The sequence below is a fragment of the Rhinolophus ferrumequinum genome, chromosome 17 (genome assembly GCF_004115265.2).
Source record: "Rhinolophus ferrumequinum isolate MPI-CBG mRhiFer1 chromosome 17, mRhiFer1_v1.p, whole genome shotgun sequence".
Taxonomy (NCBI): domain Eukaryota; kingdom Metazoa; phylum Chordata; class Mammalia; order Chiroptera; family Rhinolophidae; genus Rhinolophus; species Rhinolophus ferrumequinum.
Window position 1 is genome coordinate 55,449,201 of NC_046300.1, and position 27,893 is coordinate 55,477,093.

Consider the following 27,893-nt stretch of genomic DNA (forward strand, 5'->3'; position numbering starts at 1 on the left):
CTAAACGTGGAGACCCTGAGAAAGCATTTAACAAGGGTGTTATTCCATCCACCTGCCCTATCACCCACCTTCTGAGAGAAGCACTCCCAATCCTGCTAGGCAGGATTAAGTAGAATTAAGAAGTCAACAGCCAGGTGGACCCTGGGCCCAGGCCACAGCTGATTCCAGCGGGAGTGGGGACCCGACCTACGTCAAGCAATCCAGAGACTTTCCCTCAGGGAAGAGGACTCGGAGCGCAGTCATTCTTGTGAGTCTCCACGGACCCCTTGCAGGGGCAGCTGTGCAGGGCAGAGCAGAAAGCAGGGAGAAGCATGGGGAGAGGCTGTGCCGCTCCCGAGACAGTTGCTGCGCTGTAGGATGGAGACACAGACAGACACTGCGGAGTGGACATGGTTATCCATTTATGGGTCCTGCTCCTGTTAGCTCTTGAGGGCGAACCACTTCCCGGTCCAATGCCTCAGGACTTTCTGGGTCCAACCTGCCTTCAGATCAGTACAGGCACACCTCATTTTATTATGCTTCACAGATGCTGCGTTATTTTATTTTTTTTTCCACAAAGGGGAGGCAATACCCTCCACCAGCAAAAAGATTACAACTCGCTTTATTGTGATACTTTATTGCTGTGGTCTGGAATCCAACCCACAGGATCTCAGAGGCGTGTGCCTGAAAGCTGCCCTGTGGCCTTACAGTAAGTGCCCCGTCTTTTGTTGATGTTTGTTTCTTAAAAACAAACAATTCCTAAGATGTAGTTACAAGGGTCACCTCGATGAACCCTCATTCCCACTCCACATGGCTGATCCCCCACTCCCCTTAGCCTTCCTTCACATCTCAGCTAAAATATCATTAACTCAAAGAAGCCCTCCTGTTGTGTGGACCGTGAGGAGGTTTGCTCTGTTTTGCCTCCTGAATAGGACTTAACATAACTTTTACTTACATATGTATTTATTGCCTGTTTAATAGTTTTGACCTGGCTCCCTCCCTCCAGTGTAAAACCATCAGCAGGGCCCACGTTGCCTGCACCTCGTACAGCACGTCCCTAGCGTATTACAGGTGGTCAACGGTGTTGAATGCATCAGTTGGTCAAGTACGTGAGTACATACCCATTCATTCGATACACAAATAATCACTGAGCACTTCAAATTTGGAAGAACTGGTTCTTCTTCCATAAGGAATTAATGATTCAAAGAAGGACATTAGGTATATATGCAAAGACAAGAAACATCCACCCAGCAGGCATGGCTGAGGGCCCATTCAACAGCCATCCCCTCTTCTGCCTTACTGGGAAAACCGCAGTTTTACTGTGATGTCCTCCCTCCACAAAACCATGTGTCCAGGGATGTGAGATTATTGCAGCTCAGGGATAATTTCTGATTAGTTCAAACCAGTGAGTGGGTTATAGCCGCTCAGATATCCATCCCGTTAGCCCCTAGGGCAGCCAGACAGGGACAGGCCCAGGGCAGACAAGGCCCCCCGCCAACACCCCCATTATACACACACACACACACACACACACACACACACACACACACACACACACCAGCCACCTCTAGCTGTGAGCAGCCTCTTCTGTTTACTTAATGTGCTGATCAAATGTTACCATTTTCTATGTGTACCATGACAAGAACAAACTTAGACTGAAGAGCACAAATCTAAGCCAATTAAATTAATCCCACCCCGTGTGCCATTGTCTGATATAGGAAAGAGAGTGTGGTTGCAATCAGCCAAAGGGAACCTGCGGAGAAGCCTGCTAGAGGCATTACAGGAAAGGTCCCTTGCTTATAAAAAGGGACACATGAGAACAGACATCCTCTTATGCCAAAGAAGGTTACCATATGTGCAGATGGATCCCCAAAATGAAGCAGCCACCTTAGAACCATGAAGGCAGCCAGTCTGAGGACCACGTCAACACACTGAAGATGACAGAGGAAAAGAGCAAGAGTTGGAAACTTTCATGGCATCGTTGAGCCACTGTACTAACAGAACCTATAGCTGCCCCCCTCAGGATGTCTCATTCTTTAACATAATTCATTTTCCTTATTCTGATGGGTTTTACTTTGTGTCCAAATGTAAGGTGGTAAAGAAATTCACAAAATAATTGACAATGCTTAGCAATCTGTCAACAGCGTAGAGTTCAAAATCCTCTCCCTGCTGCACAGTGACAACCATCAAAGGCACCCTGGTAAGTCCCCAGTTGCTTGTCACGAGGGAAAAGTGGATTGAGGTTTGATTCCAGACAGTCAGAGCCAGGGTTCTGTAATGCCTTCCCATCAATCATGCCATCCATGGGACTCAGCACGTAGACACAGCGAGGGCGGGAAGCTTTTTGTTTTTAATTCCCTTATTGTTTAAACCATTTTGAATTGACATTTTGATTATTTGCAGCCAAAACCATCTTCACTGATAAATCTATCTTCACACAATTAGCAGCAAATTTATGTGACTGCCTTTGAGCAATAGACTCAGGAGGAAACGGTGCAGAGATTCATAATTCTGTCCACATTCCTCCAAATCTTCGGATGCTGGGTCTTACGTGAATTTTTCCCGAAAAGTTAGACAACTGAGATGCCAGGAAAAGAATTAACCAAGTGACCATCTGACACTCTCTCCATCATGAAAGTCATATTGCACCTCAAGAATGCTGATGCAAAACCTTGTCTCTGGAGAGTTGGGGGCAGCATAATTTAAAAATACCAATTTTTCCTTTTTGTTATCCCTTCTGTGTCTATTTTTCCATTTCTTATCTCAAGAACGTCAACAGAATTTGCATTCTCTGTGTTTCAGGGGCATGCCCAGAAGCAGAAAATACTAGAAGGCAATCTCTAACTCCCCCAAATCTGGCCTTCACTAAGGGTTTTTCTTTCAAAAGCCTAAATTCATGGAAGGGCATGTGCTAGATACCGGCAGAAAGGAGAGAGAGAGAGGACAAGTTTGGGTTGTTTTGTCTTCTTTTAAACTGTTCTGTTTCCTTTGATCTTGTTTAGTTTGAACTGGGCTTTCCTGATATTGGGGAGAAGCTGGAGGTTTTCCAGTTCCTTAAACTAGTGTAGGCTGGTACCCTGCTCCCTGGCTGACCTCTAGTGAGGTGACAGGACTTTTGATGGGGATGGTGAGGGGATGCTGGGAAAATGAACATTGGGGTCTTAAAGCCACAAAAGAAGATCTCATCTTCCTTTGCAGACACAGCAGGGCCATCTAATACTGCAAGGGCAAGGAGCCTCTCAGAATGTCCAGCATGGACTGTCTCACAGCGCCTTTTCCTGAATGTTCTGTGCTATGGCAGACCTGCAGCACTTCTGACCAATGACACTAAGTGAGCAGAAACCTCAAATGCCACTAATATAGAACTTCCCAATATTTAGGGGGAAAAAAATGTATACACACACACACACACACATATATATATTCACGTATTATAATATATAAAATCATGTATGCATGCATAATTAAAATTCATTCATGAAACATTCAAAACAATTTTTGAAAAGTAAACCTTTAAATCTGAATTTAAACTCAGTTCATATTTTTAACTGGCTTGACATGACATGAGTTCCCAAAGATACCACACTTACTGGGCCAAGTTCCCACTAATTATTCAATATATTCCTGCAAGTCCTGCTACCTTTGAAAAGGAAAATTAACTGTTACAGAGACAGATCCATAGCTGGTGAACATTACTGAATATTTTCAAAACATTCAAGTAAAAGGCAATAACAGAATGCTTTTATTTTAATTTTCTCTAAATAATGTCACACCCATTCATGAGAAGTGACAGTATTTCGCTCAATGTGCTGGAAATTAATGAAGACTGAATACAAAGAAGTGCCCCATATGCATAGCACTTTACCTAACTAAGATTCCCAAATAATACAAAAGCATTTTCAACTCACAAATGGGATATGATGTGAAAATGTTCTTGGCGGAAATCTCTAATAATCCTTACCGTCTTCAGAGGGTGCTGGGAAGCTGTATTAGCTCCAAAGAAACACTTTTAGATCTTCAAGTAAAAGGACTATAGAAATGTAAAGTATTATTATTATAGTTCTGAAATAATTTCACACCTAGGGATGAGAAAAGCCCAGGCCAAATTTTACTGCATCTCTCCTGCCAGACAAACAAGAAATGCCAGCCACAAACCTTGTGGGAGAGGAAAAACTAAATAGAACAAAGACATCAAAGTTTGTCTTTTACTTGTATTCCCCCTAGATGTCATTTTAGGGGACTTTCAGGAAAAAAATGATTCCCTTTAAGGTCAGGGTTAAGTACAGGGACAATGTTCTCGTTTTTTATTTATTTATTTTTTGAAGAGCATTCAGAACACGTAAGATAGAAAATAACCACAACATATACAGGCACTTGCTGGAAGAGGACGTCTGAGGTTTGCACCCACTGCCTGGGCTACCCATGTGCCGTCACGTTTTTCCTGGTTAGAACACATGTAAGACGGGGAGGACAATGGGCCTTCAGGGACGCACTTTCAGAGAAAGCACCTCTTGGCCCAGGGTCTCAGTGCTTTTATACCAGATCAAGTAACGACCAGATGAGCTGGGAAAAAAATAAAGAAACAACTTTGTCCACTTCTATGGGACACAGTTCCTGCCAAAGCACTTGCCAAACTTAAAAATGGCCAGATAAATCATTACCTGAAGTCACCCACCAGTGCGAGCTCACCCAGAACGTCAAAAAGCAGCTGTTCTAAAGGATACCAAGATTTCTACTCGGCTACTGAGAGCTGCTGATGGAGGTGGTGGTGATGATGATGGTAACCATGACGATTATGGTACTGGTAGGACATAGAATATAAATAAGTTTTCAAACCCTGCTGATCAACGGTATCTCCTGTGGAGCTTTTGAAAATACAGATTCTTGGTCCCCATCTCATATCTACTGATTTTGAAAGTCTGAAGCTAGCACTCAAGTTCTGTTTTGGTTTGTTTTTTCTCTTTTCTTTCTTTTTCTTTTTTTTAATGTAGCCGTTGAGATAACAACTGAAGTGACAGTGTTTGTAAATGTCATGACTAGGAATGCAGGCTTTGTAGACAGATTGGCTGGAGGCTAACCCCAATTGTAACACTTATTAGCTGTGTGGCTGGGCAAAATATTTAGCCTTAAGCCTCAATTTCCACATCTACAAAATGGAAATGCTATTACTACCTACCTCAAAAGGTAGATGCTTAGGAAAGTAAGTGAACTTATAAAAGCATATTAGTTAATTCCAAGGAAGACAAAAAGTCATATGCTAAAAAAAAAAATATATATATATATATATATATATATATATATATATATATATATTACCAACCAGGTGTAAATATTACATATTGATTTAAACAAAAATTGTGAAATGATTATGTTAGACTCTGAGGCCCAAAAGTGGTAGGAGTGGGGAGTTTCAAAGAGCTATTGCTAAAATTCATATATCAGGGAAAAAACAGTATAAGCACATTATTTACAAATAAACACAAGTATAAGAGTTGAAAGATGCCAATTCTGGGGGAGGGCTCAGAAGAGAGCGAGAAAGGTAGAAGGAGGGGGAAGGTATCGAATTTTTCACTTTTTGCTTTTTAGTGCTGGTTTATTCAAATAACGTAGATACATTGCTTTGATAAAAATAAAAATGAATTTTTGAAAACAATTCATAATGTGTATAATATTAGATGTCTTTATATACTAGGATTAACGTAAAGCTTTTCCATTTATCAAAACTTGCTTTTTAAAGAACTGATTGACTTAATCCCTCCAACTGTACCACCAAAATGTCCAGTTCTTGAAAGTGTACAATAAACACTATGTCCCTGGCTCGCTGTAAGTCCTAAAAAGATATTTGTTGAATTGAACTGAATTGCATTGAATTGAATTGTATTGAAGATGGCAGAAGGAAATACAGAGAAAGAAGTTCCTTTGTGTAATTAAGATCACAGCAGGAAAGAGACAGCACTTTCACCTGGGGAAACTGAGGTGGATTTCATGAAGGGTGTGGGCAAGATTAAGGGACATCAAGAAGGGACAGTCCAGTACCCCGAAGTTAGCAAAAATAAAACCATTACCACCTCAGACTTACAGGAGAAAGGGAAGTAACAGTTACCAGATGGTGGAAAGAGCTGGAGCTGCAGAAGAGGAGCTCCCAACAGGAACTGCGGGCTCCCTTCGAGGAATACAGCCAGACAACCACTCGTGCTGCAAGAAAGGGAGGGGATAATATTCTAACCTCGAATTCTCTGATTTTCGCCCAGTGCCTTGCATTGGCTAATCCAACCGAAAGCTGGAGAGCAAGGGGGTGCAAGAAATGATGACCACAAAGTTAGCCCTGGAGCAGAGGGCCTTTCAGAGAGAGAGGCAGAAGGCACAAATAAAAAACATGCAGCACCAGCACAATATGAAGAGTTTTGTTTTTATTTTTGTTTTTTAATTTACCTCCTTTTCCTACTCAGCCTCATAAAACAAGCCCTTGGTTTTTCAATCGGTTTAATACATATATGTGGCATAATGATAATAACAATTAATAATAATACATTGATGTTATGCAGCACTTTACAACTTGCTAAGTACTTTTAGATACATTATCTTTATGCCATCCTCAAAACAGCCCTATGCAGGAGATAGGGCAAGGGTGGTCCTGATTTCACAAGTGAGGATCCCAAAACCTTATGAAAAGTTAGATATGTCACTCAGAGTCATATGACAAGCAGTGGAGCCCAAAGTGGAAGGGCGGTTTCCAAACACTTCAGCTAAGGTTCTTCCCATCATAGAGTGCTGCTGTGCTGTTTATTCACAACAATAGTACAAATTCGATGTCCCTGAGAAACAAAGCATTAACCAGCTTTGTTCTCTGCACTGCACAGAACATAGAAGTAGTCAGCAGACAAGACACAAGGGGAAACAGAGCGAACTTGCCTATTCCATTCTCAGGAAACCACGAGGATTACCAGAGACCGAAGTCATTGAGTTTTCAATCACATTTTACACACCATTGAAAAGAAAGTGTTCGAGTAGGACAAGAAAAGCGTTCAAAAGAAGAATAAAAATTCAGAGAAAAGTAGACAAATATTTGAAGAGTTAAGTTTTGAGATGCTGGGGTAAGAAGAAGGAAACCACAGTCCCTTCACAATCCCCACGCCACAGAGACCAGAGTCCCAGAAATTGGAAGGAGTGACCTCTCCGCTTCTCTTCTCATTCCCAACACTACCGCCACATACACATACATCTTTTGAGACATTGGAGAACCAGCCGAAAGTGACTTCTTTATACCAAACACAGGAGTAGTGTAGAGTCCAGCAAAATAGTCCATTTTTGAAATACTAATTGAGAACTCTGTACCTTTTGTAATCTGATGCAAAATGTTCATCTACTTACACATTAGGGAAGAAAGTAGTGAATGGTATTTTAATAGTAAACCTCCAAACACACCCCATTTATTCCAAATCCAGCTCTGTAATGTTTAAACTACTCCATCAGTTAAGGTTCTATGGATGCAAACAGAAACCAAGTGGCTAATTTAAGGATTACTGGAAAGAAACTGGAGGCTCAGTGAGTTCGTGGCAGACGGGCAAATAAGGCTTGGAGACCGACCACCAGTGGCTGAGACAGACATGAAGGCCGGAAAATGGGAACTGCAACAGAGGTCTCACTGCAGGTACGTCAGGCAGAACGCCCACTGTGAGAAAAGAGAATCCCTTAGCTCAAGATTCCAATTCCAAAGAAGGAGCACCCACTTAACCAAGCTTGTGGGTCATGCACCCATCCCTAGGCTGAATGGAGGCCCCTGGTTACAGCTCCACCAGTCTAATAACCTCAAAGGAAATAAAGGTGCTATTAGGAAAGGAAAACAGACACAAGACAGGAAAAAAAGGGGGAGGGGCTTTCTTCAATAATTCCTTAAGAATCTAATTAGCTAGCAGATCACTAATTTCTTAAGACGACAAATATTAATTAGTAATGGCCCACACACAGCCAAAAAAAGTGTTTGCCCCGATGCCTACAAAACTTCAACCTGACAACTTTTCACTTCCAGAGACATCACTTCTCATATTACCTGAAAGTTATCTTTTCATTTGATTCCTAAAGACAAAACAGGATTGGCACTTCTTTAGTAACAACATGCTTATTTCAGAAACATTATCCTTAACCTTCCAAAAAAAGTAGACTTCTCAGAATATGTAATGAATACATTCACAGGAATGCTAAAGCTGCTACTGCTGATGGTGAAGTAGTAACACCAACAGGTGCAGCAGCAGCAGCTAACATCTACTGAGTACTTACCGTGGTCCAGGACCTGTTCTAAACCCTTGACACATAATAACATTTAATCTCCACAACCACCTTATTGAGAAAACAATATTATTATCCCCATTTCACAAATGAAGAAACTGAGACATAGAGGAGTTAAATAAGGTGTCCATGGTCCAATCGCTAGTGAAAGCCAAACCAGGGCTAACTCCATGTCTAGCAGCAGAATACCAATATAACAAAGGATTTTCATTGAGAATAGAGGAAAGGGACTGTACTGGTGTGAAAAAATCCCCAAGAGGAATAAGAGGACCATAATTACACCTAAAGATTGCAAGGTTCTGAAGATTGCTACATCACCACTAATACCAATAATTTATGAGAATTTCTTTCTAAAGCTTTCAAGTACTGCTTTATTCCAAGATGTGGCTCAATGGTCCAGAGACATGTAAGTTATATGGCTGAAAATAAGAATTATCGACTTCTTAAGATAGTTTTTTCTCCACTAGTGGTCAACCATTACAGAAAAATCCTAAGCAAACCAGCTTTCATGCACAGAGCTTAGTCATCCCAAAGCAAATTCTCAAAACAGTGTTTTCACAGTTCATGTTTTGATTATTCAAAAGGGGTTTTCTCCAATTTCCCTCCAAACTTCTTTTTCACCCTCAAAATAAACATTAAAAATTCAGCCCCAGAAGTAGATTTGTCATAAAGTTAGGAATAACTTAAAATATAAGGTAAATCAAAATGGCTTTTCAACTTTACCTAAAGTGGTCACACTCATGATTGCTATAATAAAAACGACAGAAAAGAACCTAAAATTGTCAAAAACATAATTGATGATGAAAACAAAGGTATAATTATGGCATATTTCACCCTGACCACCGAAGACTCTTGATGAAACCGCAGCCTTATAATTCCCCAGAATGAATTCTTTAAATTAAAATACTCCATGCAGAACAGAAATTAAACAATGAATCAAAGAACAATGCTGTACAGAGGTAGAGCAGTACAACGGTACGCGTATAAATATTCCTAGCAAAAAGGAAACAATTACATTTTTCCACGTAAAAACCAACTCCATTGTAATGTTTCACACGTGGCCCAGTAGGTACTTTCCCCAATGCTTTGAACTTGGAAGTTCATTTCCTGTAACTCACTTATGGTCCACAGTGACTGGGGTGGAATGAAATTAGCTACACCAAACAGGCTGGCTTTCTTCTTTCCACAAAACGAGCTCCTCCGCGCGAGTGCCCAACTGACTTTCATGATAAATTTCATCCAACACAATTGAAATGCCACTCTGCATTTTATCTTAAATGCTTTATCTGGCCAGCTGGTTTTATTTAACTATTGACCAGAAGAGGTACAACAGCATTCTTTTTCCATCTAGCATTAATCTTAGTAAATTTAGCTCCATCGGAACATCTTAACTGCTGAGAAGAAAGCAAAAGTCAGCAGGCACACAATTGAATTTGGGTACCCTCAGCACATCATTTTCTTCCCTCCTGCTCTCTGCTAACTATTGCTTAGCGCTTTTGCCTATGAGAGAGGGCAAGCAGATGGTTAAGGAAGTTGTCCTGTCAGCTATATCTTTAATCCAAGTCTTTAAATCTCCGAATAGAAGAAAAATCAATGTTGTAAAGGCAATGTTTGTCAAGGCCATGTAATAAATACACTTACCTTTACACACTATTCTCAATGGATTCCCTTCTTTGCTGAGCTTCAAAGCTACAAAGAGATAAAAATGAAAGCACTGAGTTATCTGCGAATAAAACACCAAATGTTTTCTCTCCATGTCTCTAAGTGGAATTTCCATATGCCGTGGTATGTGATGCTAGCCAAATCAACCATTGATAAAACTTGTGCCTCATGCCTCCCACACAAGAGGACAGTAAAAAATACAGTCATAAACTGAAAACGGCACACATGTCTCCCCAGAATTGAATCACACAAACCTGGCCAGATCTACAGTCAAATCTTTTGGGATGTGAAGGCAACAGAATAGGAATGGCTTATAAAGTACCGAGATGAAAATCAAATGAAACATTATGCAACATACTCAATCTGACCGAACATTTATTTTATTTCTTTTAGTGTCATCTTTCTTGCACACTCTATTTCCATTTCCCTGAAAAAGTTTTACTTGGGGGAGCTTATTCCATTTATATGAGGCACGTGATCCTCCCAATCCAGACCTCACCACTTGTGCCATGAGTACAGTCATTCCCCTTGTCCTTATCCATAGGGGGCACGTGCCAAGACCCTCAACGGATGTCTGACACTGCAGATAGTACTGAGCCCTATATGTACTATGTTTTTCCCTACACATGCATACCATGACACAGTTTAATTTACGTTTTAGGCACAGTAATGGGTGACAAAAATAACTAATAATAAAATAGAACAATTATAACAATATACCGTGATAAAAGTTACGTGAATGTGGCTTTTCTCTCTTAGCAAACTAGCATAAATTTCTTCTTCCGTCTTCAGAATTTCACAAATAGAAGATGCATTCTTACTGTAGATCTTAGAAACCTAGCATGTGATTTTTTTTCTTTCCTTATTAAGTCGAGAACTTTTATCTTTTAACTTAAAGGAAGAACTATCTGGCTTCTCTTTGGCATATCTGAAATGCCAGCATCACTCTCTTGTGCTTTGGGGCGGTTATTAAGTTAAATAAGGGCGACTTGAACACAAAGACTGCCAAGACGACGACAGCCAATCTGACACCCTACATGGCCAGTAAGTGACTAACAGGCAAGGAGCGTCTACAGCATGGAGATGCTGGACAAAGGGATGACTCATGCCCCGGGCAGGATGGCACAAGATTTCATCTCACTCCTCAAAACGGTGTGCAATTGAAAACTTATGAATTGTTTATTTATGGAACTTTCCATTTAGTATTTTCAGGCCACTGTTGACCTCGGGTTAGCGAAACCACAGAAGGTAAAACCGTGGATCAGGGGGAACTACTCTATAGATGTGCAAGCTTACAGGTTCGATCTCCCTTTCTCGAGGTAGCGTGTAGACTTCTCTCAGTAGAGAGAAACTCACAAAACAGAGGAAGCCGCACTTGGCATTTCAATTCAAATCTTGACATGTTAAATTAAGCTCCCTGTGACCAAACCATATTGTGTACAGACCACACACATGCCAACATGAGAAGAGATGTGGTAAGTCAGAGTTGCTAAGCAACAGTCATAAGTTAAGGTTTCAAGGGGCTGATTCTATAGCTGTCCACCATTACTCATATGGTGACTCCATAGTCAAAAATAATTGGAATAGGCCTCATTCTTGGCTACGTCCTAACATTTTGTAAAGGTATAGTAGTTGGGAATGGCCATTGCTCCATGGTTTTCCCTCCCCTTCAATGTCCTAAGCAACTGCTTTAGCCCTTGCTGGGCTATTTCCCTCCACATCCCCCTAACCTACCATAGAACCCATTATCACTGATGCATGACCACCAAAGAGTAAGGCCAGACTTCTGGGCGGTGAAGTAAATCTCGGAGTATTAAGGCCCCTCCAGGCGACAACACCGTAAGTTTCTCCTTCCCCCTGTGTTATGTGAACTGCAATAGAGTTGGGGAGGACACAATTAGGGGAAGATTAAATAGTATAATGTTACATTTTGTAAAATCTGAAAAATTTATTGTTTGACAACTTAGAAACTGTATATCCCTTCCCACTTCAAACACACAGAAATGCTAAACAAAATTTTAAACATATATATTTCAAATTATATACATAATATATATTTAAAATTTTATACATATAATAGATTTAAAATTATACACACACACACACACACACACACACACACACACGCACATATAGCCAAGCTCAAAATAAAGGGAGAAGACCAATATCAAAAGCTAATGAATATAAATTTTCTAGAATGAAAGACATGAAGAAATGGATTTTTTTTAAATCTTGCTATGTGATGTTTATAAGAAACACATCTAAAACATAAAGAGAGTTTGAAAGGAAAAGACAGAAAACTAAACACCAAGCAAACAGGAACTAAAAGAAACCTGGTGGAAATAAGTTAATATTAAGCAAAATAGATGTTAGCAATAATATAACAGAAATTTGCATTGGCTATCTGTTGCTATATAACAAAACACCCAAGAATTAATGACTTAAAAATACTAATTTATTATTTTTTATAGTTTCTACGGAACAGGAATTCTGACAGGGTACAAATAGCCAGCTTCTCTGTGAGCTACAACGCCTGAGGCCTCAGCTAGAAGACCTGCAGGCCGGGGCCCGAATCATCTGAAGGTCCACTCCACTGTCTGCCAGTTGTCACTGAGGGTTTGCTGAGACCGTAGTTGGGGTTATCAGCCGAAATACCTACTTGTGGCCTCTCCGTGTAGGTCTCATCACAATATGGTGGCTGGATCTCAAACGCAAGAGTTGCCAGAGAGAGTGCCAAGGCAGAAGCTGTATTCCTTATGACGTAGGCTTGGAAGTCACATTAATACCATTTATACAGCACTCTACTGGTGAGTCACAAACCCCCACCCAGATTTAAGGGAAGAGAACAAAGATCCCATTTCTCAGTGGGAGGAGTGCCAGTTACACGGCAAGAAGAGCACATGGGAATGATACATGTGTTGGTGCAACTACATTTGGAAAATGCAATCAGCCACAGCATTCTTTACAAGTACACATGGAACATAATCTAAAAGGGACTACATATTAGGCCACAAAGGTAGTCTCAACAATTATTTAAAAAACAGATAGCACACAAGTTTGGTTGTAAATACATTGAACTTGACATGCCTGAGCGACATCTAAAAGAAAGGTCCAGGTAGAGTTGGACATGTGTGTCTGTAGTTCAGAGAGGGGCTTTGGAATTGGTGAGTTACTTCTAAGTAGGAAGTAACTTCCATTGTGAGTATGGATGTGACAGTGCAGGGAGATATTAATAGTACAAAGGAGGAAGAGAAGCGGGCCTCGGATTGATCCTTGAGGAAGTTCAACATTTAACAGTTGTGTTGAGAAGGATGAATACCATATAAGAGACAGGACAGTTTTCAGAGAAGCAAAACAAAAACCTTAAGTGTCACAAAAAGGTCAAGTGATAAAAGTACTAAAAATGCCCAATGTGAAGGTCATTGAGAAACTCAACGAGAACTGTTTTGTGGACTAATTGAGACAGAATACAGTTTGGAGTTGGTTGAGAAATAAGAGGAACTCATTAAAATGAAGACTGAATAAGCACAATCCTAGACATGTCTGGGTATGAAGGGGAGGAAAGAGAAGAGCAACTGGGAGAGAAAAAACGACAGACAGAGGGCTTCTTCATATACTTTGTAAACAGAACCTGAGTATGTGTCAAGGTGATGAGAAGATCCAGTTGAGACAAAGAGGCTGAAAGCAGAAGAGTGAGAAAGAGTACTAAAAGTTCCCAGAAAGTCGAAAGGGAAAGGTAGACGTTGGGACAGGTCTTATTCAGAGCTTTGGTCTCACCCTAATCATATAAGGCCCTGTGATAGGCACGTATACTATTATCTTAAATTAATTGCTCCTGTGTATATGTTTTACCACCTTAATTAGTGTCTACACTCTTAAAACCTATGCCCTTTATGGTTCAAACCAACCACACGCTGCCCGTGCATTGTGAGCCCCCGATTCTATACCAGCACCAAATAGTGACCCTGTGAAAAATCAAGTCCAAGTGGATTTCAAGTGGTCTTTGTGTACATCTCCAGTGCCTGAACATTTGTCCTCGTATGTACGGTAGGTACCTGAAGTCAGGGCTAGTCAGGACCAGAGAACTCTTGTTCCAGTGCCCAAAGTACATATCTCTGGACAAAAGTCAGGAAGAACCACTCAAACTAGTCCTCTCTTTCCCATGTTTGCATTGGCCCGAAAATCCAAAGGCCTAACTTCTACAGGTCATGAAAACATTTTCACTTGCAGCTGCAATGCATTCATTGAACCACTTTCCACTCCCCTCGTGTCTAACTTACCCCCATTTTGTTCTAGAACAGATACTTTATACCCTTCCCACGACCTCCTGCAAGACAGATTAAATTTAAATGACTCCAAGTAGGTTTGGGCTTCGGCTGTCCTAAAAGACATAGACATGGAAGCAGAGCAGTACAGGCCAGAACACACCGATTTTTCCCGGTGGTTTGTCAGAAGGTAGCCACCCAGAACATGTGTGACCAAGCCCAAGCCCCTCACTCCATTATCCAGCCCCCAGCTCTCTGACAAACCAGTCTGAATTTAAACAAACAGCTTTCTCAAGTATAGACACCTCTTTTGATTGTGATTCATCTCTCCCAGTTGAACCCTATCTCTGGGAACCGTCCAATTGCACCTTCCCTCAGACAACACTGCCCTGAACGGAGGGACCCCCGACGCTGTGACATGCTGCAGCCCTCACGGGACTTGATGGCCACATGAAGGGGTTGGTTATTGACCTTAAGTCTGGAACAATTATGTACACACGTAGGACAGGAGTCTGTTCACGCAGGAATGAAGACAAGACACTAGAATGAAGACACTGAATAAATTCAGCTCTCTTTTTGGTTTTTATGCTATGTTCAGTGAGCTGTTACTGCAGACAAATTATTTCAACATTCTTTCAAATGATAGCCAATTTTCAACCAAGAGAAGATGCTTAGACCTTTTTTCTACATATCGGTGAAAACCAGGCAGTTGGAAAACATAGCCCTGGTTAAACTACCTGATGATAAATGAATGTTTTAGACACAAGGAATCATTTGAAAAATCGACCACCTGATTTAAACCCTCACAAGAAACAGCAGCAAAGACCCCAAAAACATGACCCTTCTCAAATATATTCCTACAAGTTTTATTTCATTTTATATGTATTTCTTATGGAGTATTTTCAGAATTTGTGAAACTGTAAGATATAGAGTTCGGAGGGGTGATCAAAATAATTCTTAGTTTTGTTATTCACCTGGAAAACTGATCAATGTTGTCAAAATGTATGTGAAAATCTATGACAAAGATACAGTCCACATTTATACTGTTCCTTATTGAATCCACAGCCTCCAGCATGTAACATACACTCAATAAAACTGGCTTACTAAAGGAATATTATAAGTTTGCATTAGCATGAAAACTGGAAACTGACAGAATTCTCAAGCTAGGGGTAGTTTTACTTTTACTTTTGTACTTGTATTTTCCTGTTCTTATTTGTAATCTAGGTTTTCATAAGATGAAAAGATCTTTCTCTACAGAAGCCTACCATTCTGTGGCCAAAGATACAAACACATACACAAAACCACGCACTCACAACACAGCACACTATCACCACACCTGTTCGATGCCATCGTATTTGCCAGGCATTGGTAAAGTAAATTTGCCAAGTAGCATGAGCTCTGAAAATTCATTAGGTGACATCTAAGGAGCAGAATACCAATCAGCCAATAACTAGCATCTTGAAATTCACAGAGTCAGAGACAAATCAAATTCCATGAAATCTCGAGGAGCATGACCCTGGCCGAGTTGGCGACATCTCGAGGAGCATGACCCCGGCCTAGTTGGTGACCTCACTAAGAGGTCAGTGGCTTTGTCTGACCAGCCAGACAGGACTGGGAAGTACCATGGCGAGTCTAATCCCAGGGGGAGACACTCTGACAATATGACATTTGCACAGGATGCCCTAACGTGGCCCCGGTATGTTTTCTCAGAATGAGATGACATTTCAAGTCAAACAGCTCTGCTCCCAGCAGCACAGACCCTCCCCAAATTCTAATATAACCTGAATTTGAGAAGAAGAGGGTCATCTCAGAGAGCAACTGAGGTTGTATAGACGCAATGTTAAAATAATCAATTTTTAAGGAAGGTCAAGCCAGATAGTTGGTGTTTCACCTCATTTGTTATCATCCCATCATTACATAGACCTCAGATAGCCTGAGTCTAAAAAACATCAAATCCTGTTCCTAGAGCACCCACGCCCGGCACTTTTCAATGAATGCGAAAACCAGTTAGAAAATTGTGCTACCAAGAGGTATGGAGAGTGACGGTCAGGGTGCTATGTCATCACGAGATCCCTGCTGCCTGGAACTGCAGTCCACATGCAAGTGTGTCCAAGGATGTACGGCCATTGCTGTTACTGCTGCCTGCAGCCTATCTAAGGTCACCTTTCTTACTTGGCTGATTTATTCTGAAGAAAGAAACAGAGAGGTTGGAGAACACCAACTCCACATTGTCCACGTCTTAGGGAAAACATTCTTAAAAGGAGTTCAGACTGAACTCCAATGAGACTGCCCTGCCCTTGGGGCAAATGCTCTGCCTCCACCCAAGCCAGGCCCCCACTCCACTGCACGGTCAGACGGCAGCCTGTGCTTCCCCTGGCTCCTGGCCGAATGCTTGGATGGCCCAGCTACGTCACTGTGCGGAGGGAGTCTGGTTGTGCCCTCCTCTGAACTCTCCATCTGGAAGAGTCCCTGGCCTCCTTCCCTCTCATTTTTAATCTGACAGACACTGCTGGACAGGAAAGCTCAGAGCACACCAAAGTTCATCTTCCCTTCCCCGCTTCTCTGTTGGCATAATCACAGGGGCAGAACGAGGTTGGCATGGTCCAGGATGCGAGGAATTAAATGAGGGTCCCTGACCACTGGGCCACATTAGTCCTGCCATCCAAAGTCTTAATTAGTCCTTCCCTGCCTGGCACACGCACTTGCCTTTGGAACCCAGGGAGGTGGCCAGAGAAGATGCCCTACTCCCAGCAAGTATTCAACAAAATATTGGTGGAGAATAGCGGCCTCAAATGCCTGCTGGCTCATGGCTTTGCAACAACAGTCATTTTTGAGGTCTGGGCCCTAGGACAAGATTTCTGCCCCCCTTTTCTAACGCAGACAGTTCTAGCAGCATTGTTTTGAATGATACTCAGCCACCAGCTCACTTTGGAAGCAAAATGATCTTAACAAACAGTGGCAGACTTACAGACAGGCTATGGACTCTGGGGACCAAAACAAGAGATCTAAAGAAAAAGAAAGGATTGACAGCAAAGGGAAGAAAGAAAATGAACACTGCAAAGAGAAATGAGGAGGACTGTGGGCTAGATACCTCAGTTCTACGACTCTGAAATGAGCTGTGACCCTAACAGTGGACTCAGAAGTGGCAGCAATGTGGGGGACATCACAGAAGGGGGACAGACAGCAGCATCTGTCCCATTTTTCATGCTGGAACAGACTCAGGGCTAGCAGAGAAAATGGATGCGATCGTAAGTAACGTCTGAGAGGTTTCAAAATACAATGAGTCTTAATTCTGTCCTGTTTTGCACCTCTTGAAGTACAGTGACACACCAAAATTTGCTATTTTTCTAAGAGGACATTGACAGATACAATGGAAATTCTGAATACATTTTTTCCCTCTGCATTCATTATCTCTGGCCCTTATCCACGGGCTTATTGCAGACTAAATTGGATTTTGGATCAGTGGTACGGAGGCGCTGCAATTAATTAACAATAGAAACATAATATTTACATCCAGGCCTAACAACATCTGACATTTAAACTATTCTGCCAGTCGGAAAAATTCCATTCAACAAATTTTCATTTTAATGAACATGACAGGCCACAGTTTACATGATAGGCCAAGAAGCAGAACAGAGTTGATCTCTTGGCATGTTCTTTCAAGGCCTGGCTGCAAGAGAAACAAACTGGGGGACTGTCAGAATAACAGAAAGACCAGATCCCCAGTTCCACCCTGACAGACCAAGGACACATGTCCCCCAACACAAATCCTAGTATGAAACTGTCCTTGTTAACTGTGTGAGCTCAAAGTTAAACATGACTGCCCCTATGTCCACTGGACAATTTTTCTATCTTTGGGCTGCTGACATTTTCTTTGGGGTACAAAAATCCCTTAGTCCTTCCTAATTAAAAAGTGATAAACGTTTTGCAAGGCATGCAATAATGTGCAAAGTACACAAGAGTTGGAAGTGATGCAACTTTTTCAGTTGGCACAAGACTGGCCTTCCATGTTTTGCTAGATGGTACCTCCCAGTAAGTCCCCAGTCCCTGACTCAAGTGAGGGGCACTGTCAGTATGACGCTGACGCAGACTATCTCTAAATGCTACCTTACTTTGCCTTGTACTAACACCAAGGGCCTAACATTTCTGCCAGCTGAAACGTTCACAGCTAAAGAAATACTCATTTTTCTGTGACTCATTATTCAAGCCAACAGAATATAGTACAGATGAGGAGGAAAATTTCATCCCCATAAGAAACATGTAAATTTGCTGGAAACCAGTGTCAGAGACCAGATCACCCAGCCTGACTTCCTTTCATTCCTCTATGGGTTACTGGTCTGAAGGTTCTGGTGAGACAGTGTGGATTTCTCCAAACCTAACTCCTCTACCCCAAAAATGTGGATGTAAAGAACAGACATAAAAATGAAAAATGCACAGAAAGCATGGAAGTTAGGGGGAAGCTTGACACATGTAGGGAACAGTCAGCAGAAAACTAACAACAAATTGTCAGTAGGAGCCCTTCTTATTGGAAAGGACATCTATTTCTAGTTCATATATCTAAAACACTCTTTATCTTTGTTTTCATATCAATTCAAAATAATTTAAATAAAATTCCACTTTTAAAGTAAGACTTATTTGGAATATGAATTTGGTTCATGAGTTCCAATCTCAGCAATTGAAATAGACACTGTTACAGTGATATGTCCTCAAGCTGTGGCTCTTAATAGTCCAAAGTAGTAACTATGACCCATGTTATTTCTAGATATGGCCATGATACGAAAACATTAAGTCCTGAAAGAATAACAGCATTTCCACTATTATAACCTAACTTAGAATCAATAAGGTTTCAGTCAATTCAACAACATGTATGAGGTCTGACAATTAAGTTCATGAATTCATCCTAGAAAAAGTGCTACATACTTCCTTGCTGAATATCACTATGGTCACCTTCGAAGTACTTCCCTTCAGAAGCTATGCACAGACGCCAGTGCCTAGTCCACCCTTCAAAGCAATTTTGGAACTCTTTTTCTGGAATGGCCATCAGAGCTGTCCTCGTATTACATTTGATGTCCTGAATGTCATCAAAATGTCTTCCTTTCAATATTTCCTTTATCTTTGGGTAAAGAAAGAAGTCACTGGGGACCAGATGAGGTGAGTAGGGAGGGTGTTCCAATACACTTATTTGTTTACTGGCTAAAACCTCCCTCGCAGACATTGCTGTGTGAGCTGGTGCATTGTCGTGATGCAAGAGCCATGAATTGTTGGTGAAAAGTTCAGGTGGTCTAACTTTTTCATGCAGCCTTTTCAGCACTTCCAAATAGTAAACCTGGTTAACTTATTTGTCCAGTTGGTACAAATTCATAAAGAATAATCCCTCTGATATCAAAAAAACAAGTTCGCGAACTTAATTGTCAGACCTCATCTGTGTGCAAGTATGAACACACATACACACAAAGTTATAGTAACAATCATTTTTGAGGGCTTTATATGCATTCCCTGCTATATAATACTATGAGATAAGTACTATTATGAACTCTATTACACACTGAAGAATGGGCAGTTAGAAATAACTGACCTCCCTTAGAGGTGAAGTCCAAGGTTGCAGGCAGGTAAGTGGCAGAGCTGAAGTGCAAATCCAAGCCTGCCTCCCTCCAGAGCCTGTGCTCTACACAACACAGTGGCATGGCAAGTGACAGCGTTCTTAAGGGAGACAGCATGAAAGAATTGATTTCTTTTGGCAATAGTCAAAATATCTTAAATATCAGGTATAAAACATTTTCAGCCCACCAGATGCTTATTTAATTTTGAAAAATCAATTTTTGTGGAGCTGCTATGAGACGTAGTTTCTTTCATGTTTGTTAATGCCTGGTTATATTCTTGAAAATGTAGAGGCCTTATAGAGAAAAGATACATATTTCTTAAAGTCAGGAAGAAAAACAAGACCCTACCTGCACTGAATTGAAAATGTTTCACAGACCACAAATGGATAAAATTTGTAACTTTAATAAGCCTTTGTGGGAGGCATGGACTACAATGGTCATATCAAATTCAAAACACAAAGACTTAACATGCTTATTGTTGTAAACAAAGGCATTTGGTTAAATGAAAGTTCCATCAAAGCTTAATAACCAAATTCAAGTGAACACAAAGTAAAGGGTTATATACTTTCTGCGGTTTCAGTAATAGCTAATCTAATAATGGTAAATGGAGGGCTATTGTTGATTCCTTTGCTTCTGCTTCATAAATTAGATAAAGTAATCTGGCAGTTACAGTACTTTAGAATTTTATTCAACTAAGTGATTTTAAAGTTATCTTAAAATACAACAAAGTCATGACTTGAATGACTGCTGAATTGTCCCTTGCTTTCTGTCACATTAGTACTTTTGACCAGTGTTAAGTAAAAAGCTTTCTATGAACTAAAACATTCTACTATTCTGTAAAGCTCAATTTATACCTACAAAACTGACCACTGGAAGGCATTGTCACTGATACAGTTTTATCTGATATTCTGTTTCACCAGGCTTGTAAAATATAAACTATTAGAGCAGTCAAGTGTTATTTATTTCTTATGATTCAAAACTCAGGAACAGTAGAATTTCTCTGGGTAATGATTTTTCATCGCACATTTCCAATTTTCTACTACAGTTTATTGATCTGGAATCCGGAAACACTTTTCTTCCCTGGCTGAAGAACACACAAAGCCTGTGCCATGGGTCCTCGGGGACGCACCTCCAAAGGCAGCGGTGGTGGCATCTCATCAGGCAGCTGAGGAATGATAACACGAACCAAGGCATTCTCCTTACTGAAAGAATGTTCTGATGGAATCGCGGGCCTTTTGATAACAGGAAACACTTCCCTAGCCTTTGCACTTGCCTCGACGCCTGCAGTTTTGAGAGTCAATGAGTTGCCCTTCACAAAAGCAGTCTATTTTCCTATTTCCCCCTTGGACTCTGATGTGGTTACTTTCAATTTACCCCAATAGCCCAGGAAGAAAAATCTCTCTCTCTCCATATTTCATTCACATAATAAGAATTTGCAAGCTGTTCTGTGTGACAGATGAGCACTGTGAGATGAAGCAAGTTGTTCCGCCTGTCAGCCTCCAAGAATCCACAGCAATGAGATACAATTGTGATGACATTACTAGAGAAGAAGTGCGTCAAATACACGGTCACTTTAAAACAGAATGTCAACTATTCTTTCTACTTCAGTAATTTGATGCAGTGGTACCCCCACCCCACTGCAACAACAAAAAAGAGAGAGAGAGAGACACTCGCTGCTCTTAGCATGTAGAAGCAAGCGTACACACACAAATGTAAATATTGTTCCAATTACTGTTCCCGTAAGCCCTTAAATACCTTTTCAGGCTCTGACAACGTTTACTGAGCATCTACTATGCACCAGACATTGAACTAGGTAGAGTATTGAAAACAGACACTGTCTCCCTGCCCCCGAAAGTTTATAGTCTGGGGTAAAAGACAAACATTAACAAGGCGATCAAAACTGATATAATGACAGCTACAAATAAAGTACAAGACACTAAGGGGAATTATAAGAACTAATGAAGTCTCATGGGTCAGAATAAGCTTCCCTGTGGAAGCAACGTTTAAGTTAAGGCCTCAAGGAGAATTAGCAGCCAGATAAGAGGTGAGGGAGAAGAGAACCACGCTAAGGGTCTTACTCTTCAAATGATCCCTTTAGAAGAAACCAGAGCCTCAAGATGCTGTACTAAGTATAACGGAGTAAATGAAGCCATGAAATCCACCACTGGGAGTTCTTATCTGTTCCTTGTTTTAACTCCTCGTTTAAAAAATTAATGAATTAAAAGAAGCACTTTAAAAAGTGTTGGTATGCATCCATCCTATCTTGCCACATAAGAACAAAAGTTAATCATAACCACATCTTCTTGCTGATCTAAATACTAAGGTAGATTTTGCTTCTTAAAAAAAATCTCATTTATCCTGACTGTACTGATTAAAACCCATGGGTTATTTTTAAAAACATGTTTTGACAGAGTGAAACTTACAGCACATACAACACCAAGAGCATAAATTTGTTCAGGGTACAAGTATATGAAAATTAACACAAGCAGTTGGTAAATGTGATTTACAAAAAAAAAAGACTACCAACTCTATTCCACAACAAGTGGAAATTAAGAAGAAAAAAGTTCTCTTCTCTAATATTTGGTCATGAAAATCCTGATTTGTTCTTGCAGAAAATTGTTTTGGATCATCATACATCTCTCTTACAGCACACAACTTTTTTCCATGCGTTCAACAAATTGGAATAGAGAGGGGAAATTGGATTTATTCATGAGTATGCTTGTCCTTTCTACTAAACCCCAGAGTGTGATATTTGGACTACTTTTTTTCCAAACTCAAAATCCATCCCCAGAATCCAAAAATCAAAAAAAAACATTAGCATAACTGAGGACTGAATTTGGTCCTAAAAACTCAGTGAGTGACTAGGGATACTAGGTATGGGGAAAATTTGTTTTTAATGTCTTTAGCTACTAGAGACAAGCCAAGACTTTAGCAATTGCTCTAAAATGAACACAACCTAGGGCTACTTTAAAGAAATACAGTATGCAAACCATTAGAATTAATAATCCCATTCTACGCTGTTACTTAGATCTTATCTACAGTTGAATGTGGAAGGCGTATTTTAAGAGGAAGACTGGGAAAATTAGAAAGTACCTACAGGAAGGCAACCGGAAAAAGGGGCCTGGGGGAGACGAGGGGGGGACATGGTCCTGAACTCCACATAAGGAACAATTGAAGTACCCAGGGAGATTCAGCCTGGACAAAAGTAATGAGAGACCAGAAACTGCCTTCATATATACAATCATTACCAAAGCCATTCGGTTTTATTGAGCACTTTCCCTGTGCGAGGCAGTGAAGCTACAATACTAAGCAAGAAAGCCCCAGTCTTTTATTATCATGTGGAAGAGAAAATGGACTTTATCTGCGGCACTTCACAGGCTATGATGTAGAAGAGCGGAGCACATATTCTCGAATCAGAGCACTAACTCAAAGCCTGAATTGAATCTACCAGTGGTCCCCAAAAAGATATGTCTCGGTCAGTTCCCTTCCCGGGAACCTGCAAATGTGACCTGATTCAGAAAACGGGTCTTTGCAGATGGAATTAAGAATTAATTCTGCAGTTGAGAATCTAGGGTCATCCTGGATTATCAAGGTGTACCTTACTGCAGTGACTAGTGTCCCTTATAAGAGAAAGGCAGAGGGAGATTGGAGACAGACAGAAGAGGAAAAGATACAGAGAAGGCCAAGTGAGAGAAATAGATAAGCGGCTGCAATCCAAAGATAGCCTACAGCCACCAGAAACTGGAAGAGAAAAGGAAGGCTTCTTCCCTAGAGCTTTTTGAGGGAGAATGCAATGCGCCTGGCACTGTGTAACGTTCAGTTCCTTTAAAAGTACACAGAACATGATTTCTCCTATGAGCCACCATTCCTCGGATAAGAATGGAGGGGATGCTCTTTACACAAACTAGAACATGAAAATATCTCCCAATCGAAGGTAGGGCAGAAGGACAAGCCACTGGGTCTTCAAAAGAATATAAATCTACCTTCGCAATTCCCTCCCTTCTTGGATTCAGAATATTGCAGACACTGCCAACTCCACCCTGGGAGGCAAAGTCGAAACGTCTGGCAGGCCAGGCAGAAGGTCTAGGAGATTAAGATACAGGTGCCTATTCCTATTAGTGGCACAGCTGCGGGGCCAGAAAATCACGGTTCACTTGGGCCTCGTTTGGCTGAAAATACACAGGTTGCAGATAAGGCAAGATAAATAAAACTATGGAATATTCACATAATAGAACATTACACAGCAGTTGAACCACATAAAGCAAGGTACAGAACAGTGTATGTTGTACATTACATTTTTTGTAAGAAAGGAAGGAAAATAAATTATATACATATTTGCCAGTGTGCATTAGGAATACAGAACATACACAAAAGAAATTAATAAAAATAACTAATCTAAGGGTAACGGGGGCAGAGATAGGGGTAATGGAACAGGAGCAGGAACAAAACTTCACTTTATACCTTTTTTGTATTGTTTTGATTTTTAAACCAGATAAATGTATTACCTACTCAAAAATAAATGAAGTCTATTAAAAATAGAAAACTAAAACAAGGTTATAATAACACACATTGATGGTAGGAGTTTAAAATGGTACGTCTGAAGAGGGCAATTTGATGATATACGTCAAGGACCTTAAAACTGGTATTTCCCTGGACATAGCGAATCCACTTCTGGATTTACCCAAGGAAATAGAGACTTGTGTATACACACACACACACACACACACACACACACGCACACACACAATGTTCATTACAGAATAATTTGTCAGTTAAAATTTTGAAAAAATATACACGTGTACTAATAGAGAATCAGTCAAAGAAATTATGGAACATTCAAACAATTGAGTGGTATGCTGTTGTTAAAAATTATACCATAAAACATACTCGAAGATAAAGAAAAATATTCACAGTGTAATTTTTTAAATCATTCATTTTTCAGTAGAATTTTAAAAGCATCTACCAGATGGTAGACACAGAGATGGATGTTGATTAAAAAGGCCAGTTATGAGGTAGTACATAAATGAATAATTCCACTTTTGGGGCATGAATAACTAAACTAGAAGGATAAACACCAAAATGACAATGATTACGTCTTGGTCATGAGATTATGGGTAAAATATATTTTCTATAAAGATCACATATTACTTCTGTAATAAGAACACAAAAAGCACCACTTTAAAATCTCAGGGTCAAAAATGTGTCTCATTCATCTCTACTCTCTCACGCATCGCTGACTCCCTGAATACAAGCCTGATGCCTGCTTCCGCCACAGCCATCCCATGACCGTGGAGAAAAGGCCAAGAACAGGGCAGATACCCTCTCCTTGACACCTCTGAGCTGCTGAACTCAAGCCATTGCCACCCACACATTTCCAGATTTCTTGTTATATGAGAGAAATAATCCTGTTTTTTTAAGCCACCGTATGTCAAGGTTTCTGTTACAACTGAATGCATTCTGGGCTAACAAGGTAACATACTAAATAGTACAGGACATGTTAAGGCTAGTACCAGCAACCCCACATGTTTATTTTGATCAACAAATAGAGCCTGAAGACTGATGTCGTTAGCTGCCCCTCCAGCTTCTGGCTCCACTGTCTTTTCTCTGAAGTTCCTAGGCAACAGCCCAGGACAAGTGGTTGGTTAGTGGAGTACTAGGTGCACAGAGCAGCACCGCCGGCGTGAGAACAACCAGGGAGCTGCTCCTCCCGCTTACAATATGGCCCAGCATTCCCACTTCTGAGAATGTATCCTAAGAAAGGAATCATGGATGTGATTATGCATATATGCAAATATTCTTCATTATTATATATCAGAAAGAGAGGTGGGGGAAACTAATGGTAAACAACTGGGATAGGGTAAAAAAGAATTGCGCATTCTTATAGTGGAATACTTCGCAGCCGTTAATGACATGGAGAAATGCACACAAGACATTGCTAAGGGAAAAACAGGTAACAAAACAATATGTAAAGTGTGATCCCGATTTAGAAAAATAACAGAATAAATATACACGTGTAATTTTTAAAAAGATGGAAAGAATATACACTGAAATACTTACTGGTAGTACGATCATGAGGGTGTAAAATTGGCAAAGTTATTTTATTTTTGAGAATTTCTGTCTTTTTTTTAAGTCTTCTAAAATGAATTTTTCTTATGCAGTGAATAAAAGGAGTTTTGTTTTTTTTTAATAGCACCTTCTCATAAACTAATCTGTGCCCTCTGACCAAGAGGTTGGCCTCAGCACCAACTTTGTCTAATAGCTGCCCGCAGATCTAATGGAGTTGATTAGGAACATATATAATACATATATAATTAGGTTGGTGCAAAAGTAATTGAGGTTTAAAAAGTTAAAAATAATTGCAAAACCTGCAATTACTTTTGCACCAACCTAATAATATATACTAGCTTTTAGGAAAAAAATTAAGACAACACAAATTTTTTGACTTATTTCTTCTTATTTCCCAGTTGTTATCCCCAAAGGTATCTGCATTCAACTATTTTCAGTTGTCTTCTATTCACCCCATTTTCCACTGTAGATACATCACGTTTTATTCCAGTTTTATTGAGAAATAATTGACATACATCACTGTATAAGTTTAAGGTATACAACCTGATGGTTTAATTACATATATTGTGAAGTGATTATAATAGGTTTAGTTAACATCCAGCATCTCATAAACAATAAAAGGAAAAAAAATTTATCCTTAGGATGAGAACTCTTAGGATCTATTCTCTTAACAACTTTCCTATTTATCATACAGCAGTGTTAACTATAGTCATCACACTGTACATTATAGCCCTACTACTTACATATTTTGTAACTACAAGTTTGTACCTTTTGAGCACCTTCCTCTAATTCCTCCTTCCCACCTCCGGTAACTATAAATCTCATCTTTTCCTATAAGTTTGGTGTGGGGTTTTTTTTTCTTTTGGTGGGGTGGGAGTATTGTTCTTTAGATTCCACATATAAGTGAAATCATATAGTGTCTTTCTCTGTCTGACTTATTTCACTTAGCATAATGCCTTCAAGGTCCATCCACATTGTCGCAAATGGTATGATTTTCTCTTTTTTTATGGCTGAATATTATTTCATTTTATATATCTTATTTATCCACTCATCCACTGATGGACACTTAGGTTGTTTCTATGTCTTGCCTGTTGTAAAAATGCAGCTGTGAACATGGGGGTGCAGATATCTTTTCAAGTGAGTTTTCATTTCCTTTGTACATATGGAACATTAGATTCTCAGGAGGCTCAGCATCCTGGTTTAAGAACTCACATTGGAAACAGATACTTGATTTTTAAGTCCAAATTTGACATCATTTATTTAATATTCCATATGATTAATGAGATGCTTAGGGAAAATATTAGACCACTGGAAATCTCCTTCAGCATGTGTGTTAGAGAAGGTAACTAACCCATTTGCCTTATCCTATCTAGTTCTTTACGAAAACACTACTTTATTCAAGGTATTGCGATTAGTAGTAAAAAGGATGACTAAAATCATTGTTAACTTTATTTGGTGCTTCCTGTATACCAGTAAGTGTCAATGTATTTTCATGCATTATCTCATTTAATCCTCACAATTAATCAATGAGATAGGTTCTCTTATTATCCCCATTATTTAGATAAGGAAACTGAGGCATAAAGAGAAAGAAAAGTGTTGAGTCAAGATACAAACATAATGTATAAAAATAACAATAAAATAACATAACAATAACACAGCACCATCATTAAATCCCTGTGATGTACCAAACACAGTACTGGATGCTTTCTAAACATCATCTCTTGTGTTTATGAAAACCTTCCACTGTTCCCATTTAATGGATGAGAAAAACTGAGAATTTAATTAGCTAATAGGTCTGTCTGGCCCCAAAGCCAGCCATGCCAGGCATCTGCCCTTCTGCTGAGGGGAAGGGCTTATCAGATCCTCTCCATCCAGGTCACAGGATGTTGGGCAGCACAGGACTTCAGAATTATCAGATCCAAGCCCCTTATTTTATAGATGTAGAAAGGGAGGTCCAGAAAGAAGACAGGACTTACATAAGGCAATGAGAAAGCCAGCACTAAAACCCACGTCTCCCCACGCCCTGTGTCCTTGC

The 27,893-nt window shown here is 40.2% G+C and overlaps 1 protein-coding gene across 4 annotated transcripts in view; it reads right to left on the minus strand.

The window, feature by feature from the left end:
• FHIT (fragile histidine triad diadenosine triphosphatase) overlaps nt 1-27,893 on the minus strand; it is a 1,395,299-nt gene that overhangs the window by 1,355,493 nt on the left and 11,913 nt on the right. For 2 of the 4 annotated variants that reach the window (XM_033131625.1, XM_033131622.1), the window contains exon 2: nt 9,907-9,954. The exons of 1 other annotated variant lie outside the window; for it this stretch is intronic. The gene's annotated coding sequence lies outside the window, so the exon portion shown is untranslated. Of the gene's footprint in view, nt 1-6,058; nt 6,175-9,906; nt 9,955-27,893 lie in introns of all 4 variants that reach the window. One more of the 4 variants, XM_033131621.1, reaches the window with a different exon arrangement.